This window comes from Cricetulus griseus, chromosome 7 (assembly GCF_003668045.3).
Source record: "Cricetulus griseus strain 17A/GY chromosome 7, alternate assembly CriGri-PICRH-1.0, whole genome shotgun sequence".
Classification (NCBI taxonomy): domain Eukaryota; kingdom Metazoa; phylum Chordata; class Mammalia; order Rodentia; family Cricetidae; genus Cricetulus; species Cricetulus griseus.
Window position 1 is genome coordinate 111,188,512 of NC_048600.1, and position 9,915 is coordinate 111,198,426.

Below are 9,915 nucleotides of genomic sequence, written 5' to 3' on the forward strand. Positions count from 1 at the left end.
CTGTCTCTCCAGCCCCATTCTGAAGATACCTTAATGGGTCAAAACTCATGCCAAACCAGGCATGGTGGTGCCAGCAATTGGGAGCCAGAGGAAGGAATGTCTCAATGAGTTCAAGTCCAGTTTCATCTACATAATAAGTTCAGACCAGCCAGGTCTTACATAGTGAGACCCTGTCTTAAAAGAAAAAAAATAAAAATAAAAACTCAAGCCAAGGCAGACAGTTCTTCCTTGTAGATGGAAAGTCAGGCAACTATGGTCCGTTCTAGTCTTCCTGTCTAGACCAGCAGAGATGGAATTCATCCTCATTCAGGAGGTCCCTAAACCACTCTAAAATAGGCACTCTGAAATCCTGCAGCAACTGGAGTTTAGACAATCATAAGGCCTTCCCCCACCCAATCTGAAGGTGCTTCTTCTAATGTGTAGCCATAAACTGGGACCAATTTTCCTATGCCTTCCAGTACCTTTCTGGCCCTGAGTCTAACTTCATCTCTTGGCCTGATCAAAGAAAGGGAGATGCTATGTGTGGATGGGGAGAATTCTGGGTTTATGCATGTCCCTTCCTCTGCTGTTGGTGGTGGCACTCAAGGACCCAAGTGATGACAACATCCAGCTTCCTGTGAGGCCTTGAAGGACAGAGTGGCTAGCCTCTCAAGAATGAGATCACCTTTGGAGCACTGCTCAGGTTTTTGTGTCCAGGAATAGAGATACGTTTGCCAGTGGCAGAAACAGGAGAAGGGCAGATATGGTGGGTTCATTGTGGGGGCTTAATCCCCTCCCTTCCAGTTCTCCTCTGGCTCCTGACTCTCCTGAAAAGAGCCAAGGTGGATACTGAGCTCAGCCCTCAAACCTGTCTCCCCACAGGCACACTCAGCATCAGCCCCTCTTCAGACCCTCCTGTAGCTCTGAGAATTGAACCCTTTGCTCATTCAGTTTCCCTTCTCCAGGCCTCTTAGACTTCGGATGCTCAGGACACTCAGAGTTAGCAGGCTCTCCACCAGCCCAGGGCTGGACTAAGCTTGACAGTGCATAGCTGTAATCCCATCTATCCAGTATGCTGAGGAAGAAAGATCACAAGTTCAAGACCTGCCTTCATTGAAGAGAGTTAAAGCCCTCCTTCGGAGACACTTCCTTAATGAGAATTGAAAACTAGGGATGGGCTGTAGTTTGGTAGTAGAGTAATTGCCTAGTATACACAAAGCTCAGAGTTCATTTCTCAGTACTACAAACCATGAACATGTTTTCTGTTCGAGAATAAACAGGACTTTTCTGTGTCTGGGGTGAGGTATCCCTGTTTTATCATAAGAACTAGGGTTGGAGCTAACACCAGGACAGCCTCCAAAGCCAAAGAGAAACCTTGTCTCCACCCCCCATCCCAAATCTTAAAAACAAGAGCTGGGGTTGGGGTTCTTCACACACACACACACACACACACACACACACACACACACACACACACACACACAGTCTTTCTATGTACTCCTGGCTAGCTTGGAACTCAATATTTAGACCAGGCTGGCCTCAAACTCAGATCTACCTGCCTCAGCCTCTTGAGTGCTGGGATTAAAGGCACATACCACCAGCCCTGAATTTAAATTTAAAATTTCTATTTTATATGTATGAATGTTTTGCCTGCATGTATGTATGTGTGCCGTACCATGGTTTTTTATTTTTCTCGAGACAGGGTTTCAATGTGGCTTTGTAGGCTATCCTGGAACTAGCTCTTGTAGACCAGGCTGGTCTTGAACTCACAGAGATCTGCCTGCCCCTGCCTCCCGAGTGCTGGGATTAAAGGTGTGCACAACCAACGCCTGGCTGTATGTGTACCATGTGCATGTCTGGTGCCTGTGGAAGCCTGAAGCTGGGAATTGAACCTGGTACTCTTCAAGAACAGCCAGTCCTTTTAACTACTGAGACCACTCTCCAGGCCCTTAAAAATCTTTTTGTTTTATTCTATGTGTATGGATGTTTTACCTGCATATATGTCTATGTACCATGTGTGTGTCTGGTGCCCATAGAAGCCAGAAGAGGGTGTTGGATCTCTTGGGACTGAAGTTACAGATATGTTTGAGCCACCATGTGGGTGCTGGGCATCAAACGTGGGTCCTCTGGAAAGCAGCCAGTGCTCTGAACCACTGAGCCATCTCTCCAGTACCAGTATTGGAGGTCTCTATTGATCTGTATAGTGGGAAGACCTTGGGCGTGCAACTAAGTCTTATAGTTCATTGATTTCTTCACCTGGAAGATGGTAACGGTGGAGCTGGGTGAGTAGCTTAATTGACAGTGTCAGCTTAGAATGTAGGAGATCAGAATCACATAAACTGGGGGGTTGGACATGCCTATGATACCACCTGTTGAGAGGTAGATGCGAGAGGATCAGGAGTTCCAAGTCATCCCCCCTTACCTATGGAGCCCATCCTGTGCTAATTTACATATGGAGTGAGTCCATCCTGTGCTACATGGAACTCTGACACAAAGTCGAGGAGTTTGGATGGGGGAGGGGACTGGTAAGATAACTCAGCTGATGAAGGCTCTTGCCTCCAAGTCTGATAACTTGAATTTGATTTTCCCGTCCCACATGGTGGGAGGAGAGAATGGACTCCTAAAAACTGACCTCAAGCTGAGTGGGGGTGGCACATACCTTTAATCTCAGTGCAGGCAGATATTTGAGTTCAAAGCCAGTCTGGTCTACAGAGTGAGTCCCAGGACAGCCAGGGCTACACACTACATACATAAACTCAAAGAGAAAAAGGAAAACCGAAAATTGACCTCTGACCCTCTGCCCTCCACATACACGCCATGGCATACATATGCACACACACACACACACACACACACACACACACACACACACACACACAAAAAAAAAAAAAACAACATGCACACAAATATGTGAGTAGATACATGCAATAATGAAATATGGTAACTGTGCCACTGTCTGCCACTTTACATTTCTGTTGGAGAATATAAGAGTGACCAGAATGCCACTTAGAATAGGCAAATCCAGCAAGGAAGGCTCAATTTTCCCCTCTCTCTCCTTTTGGGAGATGTGTGCTTTCCTAGTACTCTCCCCAAGGAAGAAGAATGCAGTCTCCTTGACCGTTTGAAGCCTGGTATTCTGGTCTATGGGGAAAGTGACCAAGAAGTGGCTATCCACAAGCAGAGATTCTGACTAACCATAGCTATGGAAGAACTCCCAGGGGAGCAGGTGGTACCACTCACCAAAGAAAACCCAGGGAATCTAGAAGTTGATGCCCCCCCAACCCTGGCCAGGGCATTTCTGGTCTAGGCATTTGTGGGGCCACAGTGGAGGAGGCAGGGGGCTGGATCCCATGACCTCTGGATGTCCTTCCTGGCTGCAGCTTTTGTATTTCAGAGCAGTCTTTCATGAACCAAGTGTGAGTCATTGCTTTCAGAGCTGACTACTCCCACTGCAGTAGCTCAGGGACAGAGCTGAGGCAGCCACGTCTGCTTTTCCTAGGGAGGGGGACCACTGTCCCCCTCAGATGTGGGGTAGGCAGAGCGAGAACCAGGTGCCTGGAAGGGTAACCAGCAGTTACATACTTGAAGGGCCCCTTTGGGAGGGGGGATTGATGACCACTTCTTAGGGGGAAGCAGAGCTGTTCAAGAGGCAGAAACACTTGAGAGACTAAGACACGGGTGGTGGCCAGATCCATGTAATGATGCAGCAACGTCCAGCCCCAAGAGACCTTTGATTTATTATGTATACAGTGTTCTGCCTGCATATATCCCTGCATACCAGGAGAGGGCGCCATGTCTCATTATAGATGACTGTGAGCCACTGTGCTTAGTGGGAATTGAACTTAGGACCTCTGGAAGACCAGCAAGTGTTCTTAACCACCGAATCATCTCTCCCACCCCAAGAGACCCATTCTTATACCTGTCTGACCTTTGTTCCCTGTTTAAGACCAGATAGAGCCTTAATTTGTGAGCAATTTTGGTTTTCTTTCTAGAATGGCTGAGTAAGATTTGATTAGCTTAGAATAAGTTGGGTTGGAATAGGGATAATAAACTGAGGGTGGTGATCCATACTTACAATCCCAGCACTCTGAAGGGGAAGCAGAGGCAGGGGAACTGCTCTAAGTCGAGTCTAGCCTGGGTTAGTTACTGTGATGACTAATCTTAGCAGCCAGCTTGACACATCTGGAAAGAGGAAACCTCAACTGAGGAACTGCTGCCATCAGATTGGCCTATGGCCATGTCTGTATAGCATTTTCTTGATTGCTGATTGATGGAGCAGGGTCTAGCCCACTGTGGGTGGTGCTACTCCTGGGATATGCTCCAGGACTATAGAAGGAAAACAGCAGAGCAGAACCAGGGACCAAACCAGTTAGTAATGTTTCTCCATGCACTCTACTTCAGTTCCTGCCTGAAGCTCTTTCCATGATGGACTGCAAAGTGTAAGGTGAAATAAACCTTTTCCTCCCCATGTGTCTGTTGGTCATAGTATTTATCACAGCAACAAAAAGCAGAATAAAATAGTTATAGAGTGAGCTCCAGGATAGCCCAGGATACAGAGTGAGACCTAGTCTCAATCTTTTCCCTCACACAAAAAAGGTACAATAGGGGGTGATAATATTATGCATCTTAGCATTCTTTTAAGAAATTTGGTTGTTTTGAGACAGGTTTCATACAATAGCCTGGGCTAGCTCAAGCTGATAATATAGCCTAGCCAGGCCCCTAACTCATGGCGATCCTCCTGCCTCATCCCCCAGGCCTGAGGTTATAGATGTGTGCTATGACTGGCACACACACACACACACACACACACACACAAACACACTCAACACGCACACACGCACACACGCACACACACACACACACACACACACACACCACACACACACACACACACACACACACACACACACACACACACACACACACACACACACACACACACACACACACACACACACACACACACACACACACACACACACCACACACGCACACGCACACGCACACACACACACACACACACACACACACACAGTGTGTGTCACATGGTGGAGGGGGTAGAGGGACAACTTTTGAAAGTTGACTCTCGTTTCTGTTTCTCTCCTTCTACTATATGGAACCTTGGGATCAAACTTGGGTCTTCAGGCTTGGCAGACACTGCCATTATTCACTGAGTCCCCTGCCCCTCTCCCCACATCTCAAGGATGAAATGAATAAGAAGCTGGCTAAGGGAAAACATAATCAGTGGGTATTATTGTCCTTGGGAACCTGTAGCCTTGGGTGATGGTTGAGCTCCGGGGTGTCTGTGAACCCCTTGAAGCTGGGTAAGGTTTTAGAGCTAGTAAATGTTGTCTGGGAGGAAGAACATAAAATACACAGCAAGTGGTCTGCCTCCCTGGGGAGTCCAGAGCATCCCACCTGCTCCTCAGAGAATCTGTGATCCTTGAAAGGCTAGGAATCACTGGGCAAGAGTCAAGTGTGGTGGCACACGCCTTTAATCCCAGCACTTGGGAGGCTGATGCAAGTGGATCTCTGTGAATTCAAGGCCAGCCTGGTCTACAGAGTGAGTTCTAGGACAACCAGTGTTATATAGGATGACTCTGTCTCAAAGGAAAAAAAAAAAGCACTGGGGAAGGTGAGGGCGATGCCTCCACTCCCAGTGTTTCAGACTCCTTGATGTGGCAGGGCGTTGGTGGTGCACGCCTTTAATCCCAGCACTCAGTAGGCAGAGGCAGGCGGATCTCTATGAGTTCGAGGCCAGCCTGGTCTACAGAGAGAGTTCCAGGACAACCTCCAAAGCTACAGAGAAACCCTGCCTCGAAAAACAAAGCAAAACAAAAGACAAAAAGAGACTCTTTGATATGAAGAACCACTTCTCACATGTTTTTTTTTTTTTTTTTTCTTAAAAATGCCCCTGGTGCAGCCCCCTCCAAGGGGCCTCTGAACCTTGTGGCCAAGGACAGCTCAAGTGACAGCAGGATCATCTGGTCTTTCCCTCCAGCTTTTGAATGGAGTGTCTAAGCTGGAGGGGTCTGTCCTGGCTGGGAGCAGAGTCTGAACTCGTATCTCCCAGTTGGGGCATAGACAGTGTGCATGTAGAGCAAGGATGAGCCTCACCCCACTCTTCCCTACCTTCCCCACCAGCTGGCCTGGGACCCCAGAGGCACATACCACTGTCATGAGCTAAGGCCCATGGCAGGCAGCGGTAATTATGATTTTATGGAAGCACAGAAGGCTCTTACGCAAGTACCTGACACACTTCCCGGCTGTGGCATCTGGGACAGCCAGGTCCCCAGGGGCTGGAGGAGGGCCCCTGCCAGCCCCTGATGCCACCAGCCTCTGGCACTCGGGATGCTGGCTCAGAACTGCCTTCCTACTGCCTGTGGCACTGTCCCTAACTCGGTGTGAGTGAGCTGTCTGTGGGCCCCATGTGCCCCAGGCATCCTGAAGGGAACAACATGAGCTCCACAGTGTGAGATCCTTCCCATCCTCCTCTTTGCTGCCCCCACACTCGCTATAACCCCAGGAGACATGTTCTGTGTGAGGGGACATGGAGGTGGGGACATTTCCTTCTCAAGGAAGCAACCCCCTCTCTCCCAAGATGCTCCTTCTGTTGTTTTTTTTTTCCTCCTGAGTTTGGGGATACAGGCTGACACAGTTGTGTGGGGTCATTGTCCTAGCAGCCCTCCCCTGGCCCTGTGCTGGGATGCTGCCCCTGTTGGCTGTGCCTCTGAGTGTCTTAGACCACAGCCTTCTTTCTCCATTTCACCCACCCACCCACCAAGCATCTGTTACCAAGGTAACAGCAATGTCATCAGTTTGGGGGTAGTGAGGGAGTAGAGTCCTCTGCAAGGGGAGAGCTAGGGGCTAGAATCTGGAGTGATGAGCACCGTGAACCCCTAAGTCTTTGAGGGTAATCTTGTGAAGGGGAGTTAGCACAGACTGGGCTGGGGGCCCTCACTTCAAATGGACCAAGAGAAAGGCGGGTGATGTGGGGCGCAGACAGTGTGTTAGAGGTGAGGGGGCTTCCAGCCAACTGTGGGGGAGAAGCGTGAGTGTCATGATGCTGAGATGCTGAGACAGAGGTGTGGCCTGCTTTCCACTCCTCCTTCAGGCTGCCTCCCTTCACAGGAAGGGTTCCAGGTTTGGCTGGCAGAGTCTAGGCCCCGAGGCAGCATCTCTGCTGAGACGTTGAGGCTCTCCTGACACCCAAGCAATGCAGGGTATCTAAGCTAGGAAGTCCTACCTACAAAATGGAGAGGCAGTGTGGTGGGTGATGGTGCTGAGTGACTGGAGGCCATGGTGGGGTCTCTTCAGTGATGTGGGCAGTCTAGTCACTAGCTTGTGACCTTGGACACCTGTTTGACTGTCCTATCTCACTGATTGGTTGAACATATACACTGGGTCTGGTCTTCTTCCAAGATGGTATAAGCTGACACTCAGAGGGCTCCTGGCTCGCCTTGCCAGCCTCCCCACCCTCACCCACCCCACAGTACCTCCCCTTTCCACAAGCTGCCCTGGACAGCATCCTGAGGGAGTTCCCAGGTAAGCAGCAGCCCCTCCTAGCCACTAGGCAAATATGCAAATCTGGCTCCCTGTGTCTTTGTCATCTACCATGGTCACAGCCGCCAGCCACTATCCGGCATTACTCAGTACTAGGGCTCACAGCCCAGGAGCAGAATGCAAATATTTTATTCCCTTTTTGCAGCTGGAGGGCTGATGCTTGGCGGGTTCCCCAGGGGCTGCCATCATTGAGTCTGATGGTTCTTTATGAAATTTTGGATGAATGAGTGACTGAGGGAGTGAGTTAAGGGAGAGAGAGGAGTGAGTGAGTGAGTGGGTGGGTGGGTGGGTGGGTGGGTGAGTGAGTGTGTGAGTGAATGGGTGAATGAGTGGGTGGGTGGGTAGGTGAGTCAGTGAGTGAATGAGTGAGTGTGTGAGTGAATGGGTGAGTGAATGAATGAGTGAGTGAATGAGTGAGTGAGTGAGTGAATGAGTGAGTTAGTGAATGAGTGAGTGAGTGAATGAGTGAGTGAGTGAATGAGTGAGTGAGTGAATGAGTGAATGAGTGAATGAGTGAGTGAGTGAATGAGTGAATGAGTGAATGAGTGGGTGAGTGGGTGAGTGAGTGAATAAGTGAGTGAGTGAATGAGTGAATGAGTGAATGAGTGGGTGAGTGGGTGAGTGAGTGAATGAGTGAGTGAGTGAATGAGTGAATGAGTGAATGAGTGGGTGAGTGGGTGAGTGGGTGAATAAGTGAGTGAGTGAATGAGTGAGTGAGTGAGTGAGTGAATGAGTGAGTGAGTGAATGAGTGAGTGAGTGAATGAGTGAGTGAGTGAATGAGTGATGAGTGGGTGAGTGGGTGAGTGAGTGAGTGAGTGAGTGAGTGAGTGAATGAGTGAGTGAGTGAATGAGTGGGTGAGTGGGTGAGTGAGTGAGTGAATAAGTGAGTGAGTGAATGAGTGAGTGAGTGAATGAGTGTGTGTGTGTGTGAGTGAATGGGTGAGTGAGTGGGTGAATGAGTGAGTGGGTGAGTGAGTGAGTGAGTGAGTGAGTGAGTGAGTGAAGGAGTGAGTGATTAGGGAGTGTGAGAACTGCTGTGGTCCCCTCCCTAAGCTCTCCAGGCTGGCACACTACCTCGGCTGCCTTCAAAGCTACATTTGTCACTAACTGTCTAGCAGAGTTGGGCATAGGGAAGGGACTAGAAGCAGGGACTGTAACTCAAATCTTGTTTCCTTCTGACTATATGGCCTTGAGCTAGCTACTTATTTCTCTGGAACCTCAGTTTCCCCATCTGTAGAATGGGGGTTTAAGTGAATAGGGAGAGGAAAAAAGCATCTGTCACATGAGAGAGAATTGTCTGAAAAGTCCTGTGAATTCCTATTCAGCCAACACGGAAGCCTTGCTTACTGTCTAGACCGACCCTTGCAGAGTGCTAGAGAAATCCACACACATTTCTTGAAAGTGGGTCTAGCTATGTAGCAGAGGCTAGCCTTAAACTGGGGATCCTTCTGCCTTCACCTTCTGAGCATAACCCTATACACATATGTATGTGCATATATTGTGTGCATTGGTGTTTTGCCTTCCTGTACGTCTGTGTGAAGGTGTCCAAAACACTTATGAGCTGCTATGTGAGCTCTGGGAATTGAACCCAGGTCCTTTGGAAGAACAGCCGGTACTCTTAACTACTGAGCCATCTCTCCAGTCCCTCAAACCTATGTTTTTAAGTGTTAATAATTCTATGACGTATTAGACTCTGAATACAGTGGATGAAAAGACTACCCAAAGATGGGAGGCAGAGGCAGGAGGATCTCTGTAAATTCTAGGCCAGCCTGGTCTACACAGTGAGTTCCAGGACAGCCAGAGCTACATAGTGATACCCTATCTCAGAAAAATAAAAACAAAAAGACTACATGGAAGGTTCCCTAATGTTTTAGCTACGGTGCAGAGATTCTCAACACTCCTGTCTTATAGGTGCAGCATAGGGCTCAGGTAGGCTTAAGATACCCAAGGAGCTGTGCTTGAACCATAGTGTGGTAGAAAACACACTCTTAGCCCCGATCAACATGCCCCCTCCTCCCTCCCTCTCTTCCTTCTTGCTTTTTTAAAAAAATGTGTGGTGTATGTGTGTATTCGTGTTCATGTATGCTAAAGTATGTGTGTGGGGGCATGTGCATGCATGTGTGTGCAATTGGACTCCAGAAGACATCTGGTATCTCTTTCTTTCTACCTTATTTTTTTGGGACAAAGTCTTTCCATAAACCCAAAGCTCACACATGAGCTGGACCAGCTGACAAGTGAGCATCTGGAATCTGCCACCTGCCAGTTCCTATGGTCTCTGCTCCTACTCGAGAGAGTAATCACTAGGGTTACTGGCAACACCACATCTGGCTTATGTGTAATACTGAGGATCCAACCTCGGGACTTCATGCTTG